Source organism: Gossypium hirsutum, chromosome A05 (assembly GCF_007990345.1).
Source record: "Gossypium hirsutum isolate 1008001.06 chromosome A05, Gossypium_hirsutum_v2.1, whole genome shotgun sequence".
In the NCBI taxonomy this organism is placed as follows: domain Eukaryota; kingdom Viridiplantae; phylum Streptophyta; class Magnoliopsida; order Malvales; family Malvaceae; genus Gossypium; species Gossypium hirsutum.
This window is the reverse complement of record NC_053428.1, coordinates 75,893,291-75,897,064: the sequence shown is the minus strand read 5'-3', so window position 1 is coordinate 75,897,064 and position 3,774 is coordinate 75,893,291.

The window sequence follows — 3,774 nt, the reverse complement described above, 5'->3', positions numbered from 1 at the left end:
GTGATTTTCTAAAGTCACGTTACTGCTGCTGTCCTAAGCAGACTATTTCAAATTACCCTTAAATTCCCAAGCTCAAACACTTAAGAACTTACCATTTGAGCTTAGAACATATCATGGCCACATCATATCTTATTAAATCAACTCATCATGTCCTATTATAATTGAATTTACTCAACGTTTAATCACTTAAAACTTACCTCGGATGTTGTTGAACGATTTCGGCGGCTATTCGATCACTTTTTCCTTTCCTTTATCCAACTTTGGTCCTCTAAGCTCTTGAGCTAATTCAAACAAATTTAACTTATTAAAGTCTCATTATGCTAGCTTATGGCCGAATATGACAAGGAGTTTGATTGGTCATATGGTCACCTTCTAGCTCAACTACACAACGGTCATATGTATTTTTAATCACATCAAGCAATTTAATACAATTCATTCGAACATCAAAAGAAAACCTCAAGGTACTTAGCCCATATATACTCTAGGCATTAGAGTCACATATATATATGGAATCATGAATCAAACTCAACATTTTAGCTAATATTCCCCCTTGGCCAAATTTTCTAAGCCAAGACAAAAGCATCAATATGCTTGCCTCTAACCGAATACATGCAACACCATCTTCTTCCTATGGCCGAATATGCATGTCTATGTTGAGGCCGATTATATACTTAATACCACACATAAATGGCATACATTTTACTAACTAATGCATTACATATTATAACTCAATACGCATCCATCATTTAATCCATAACCGAAGCACCATCATGTGTAAGTATATACCTTGAGATAATATATAGGTCATACCAATACGTCATGTGCAATCATATATATATATGTGCAAGAGCCGAATCGCAAATTTGATTATAACCAAATTTAAACATATATCCAAAACATAAATCTTACCTACCATGCAATAAGCATAAATCACACTTATGGATATACCATGGCCGATACTTCCAACAACACCAAATAAAAATATACTTCATGGATCTAAGGTAGAACCAAGAAAGAAACTCATAATCATCAAGATGTAAGCAACTGCCATTGTTCATCTAGATTTAGCATGAAACACAACCATCACCCTTATTAATCTCCATAGCCGAAAACCTTACTTATTCCAAAATCACAATTTCAACATGGGTTACCAACAATAACTTGATATCTCACTCAAAATCAACTAGGATTTCAAGAACTAGTATCAACTTCCTTACCTTAATATCGACCTAAGATGACTGATTGCTTCACTCATTCCTTCCTCCTCTCAATCCGGCCAAGAAGAACCAAAGAACACAACTTGTTTCCTTTCCTCCTTAGAACATTCGGCCAAGAGAAATGAAAAAAGATGGACACTTTTTTTTTGTTTTCTTTCTTACATTCACGGCAATGGGGAGGGGGGAGAAACAATCACACACATTCTTTCTTTTTTTCCATTTCTTTATTACCCATACTCCTTATTTTATTGTTCCTAACATACATCACTAACATAACATGTTCGTGACATGTTTCCACTCATAGCATGGCCGGCCACTATGCCTTAATTTGGGTAAATTGACATGCAAACCCATCATTTTCACAATATGCATTAATAGGCCACTTTGCATTTGCCTAGCACATTTCTAAATTTTCTCACATAAGTCCTATTTGATAAAATTCACTTACAATTAACAAAATTCAAACATGAAATTTTCACACATGCACATGTACATATAATGAGCATCAATTATGACGGTTAATTATTTTTATGACTCGGTTTAGTGGTCCCGAAACCACTTCCCGACTAGGGTCAAATTAGGGGTGTCACAACTCTTCCCCCCTTTAGGGATTTTCGTCCCCGAAAATTTCTACCGATGCATAGTTTAGGATAACGCCCTCTTATTGAATTATATTCATATAAACATTAGCTCATCAATGGCAATTGTAATTCATTATTGATTTCGCATCGATCTATAAAATCATTTTCTTATCTTAAAACAAATACATAAACATTTCTACAATTATGCACATATATCTCATTTTCTTGATTTCATAAGTAATAATCACTTAATTTAATTCACAATTGCATCTCAAACACATATTAAGCACATATTAATATGTATAATTCACATCATCAACCCACATATTTGTAACCCACATTTTCATTCATGTATAAGCTGTAACCTGACCGAAAGTACACATATACTCAAACATCCCAATAAATATCCTTTATCACTCCATCATATCTCACTATTCAACTTAACCTATTTCCAACAGAAAATCAACTTCCACATACCTGAACATTGAGTTCATTTAGCACATTCAATCACCGTTAACGATACCCGTATACAATCGATTTGGCATCAAGCCTCATATTGTATACCGACATGGGATTTATTTTAGCACATAACCCATATATCCAAAATTATCAGCATTCATCACAAATTCTTACAGACTTTCAAATGTCAAACTTAATCGAAATAATTTCTTGAATATGATTAACAAAAAAATAGGGGTCATTTAGCAATAGCACATATGACTTCATATACCAAGCATTCCATAGACTAAATTCATAACACATTTACAACATGAATTCATTTCTTAACAACATATCCATCATCTTTTTACTTTCATCTGATTTTCTCATACCTTCCGTACAAACCTGTATCACTTATTCTGATCTTACTTAATTTATCATCTTAAATATACCTGTTGAATCATTCGAAATCATTACGGATACTCATTAAGCACATATAGCTCTTACAATGCCATATCCTAGATATGGTCTTACATATTCTCACATATCGAGCCGATGCCATGTCCCAGACATGGTCTTACACACTATCTCAAATCAATGCCTTCATCCCAGACGAGGTCTTACATGAATTCCACTTCACACACTTAGTGCCCACTGACCGATCTCGCACTCATAGTGCTCGGTTAAAGGAATTCGCACACACACAGTGCCTCTAATCATTCACACACATAGTGCTCTTATTCATTCGTTATTACACATTGAAATGACTTAACCAAGTCTATAAACATCATGTATGTACACTTGTAAACATATCATCTCATTTAAATTTGAATTCGTATAGTAATGAACACTTAAAATTTGCTCAAATTACCGGCACGAAGCCTACTAGGCACGAAGGCCCGAATACACGTCACCAGCATGATTACTCTTCGGGACCTAGCCCGGATATAACACCAGCACGAATGCTCTTCGGGGTTTAGCACGGATATATCACTAGCACGAATGCTCTTCGGAACTTAGTCCGGATACATCACTAGCACGAATGCTCTTAGGGATTTAACCTGGATATATCACTAGCACGAATACTCTTCGGAACTTAGTCCGGATATATCACTAGCACGAATGCTCTTCGGGACTTAGCCCGGATATATCACTAGCACGAATGCTCTTCGGGACTTAGCCCGGATATATCACTAGCACGAATGCTCTTCGGGACTTAGCCCGGATATATCACTCTCAATTCTCATGTACATATACACATATAGCAATACACATTAGCATATCATTTACATTACTTGAATACAAACACAACATGCTTATCGACCATTCAACTTCCAGTTCCATAGCCACATACAAAAATCACATTTATAGTCATAACACTTTTTCAAAATTGCATCACTTATACCCTTATAATTCAATCCAAATCGAAATTCAAATACGAGTACATGATACGTACCTGATCAACTTAATAATTTATGCATATCTAAGTGAAGTTATATCGCAAATTCTCATAGTCAGAAGCTTGCTACAGCTTGATC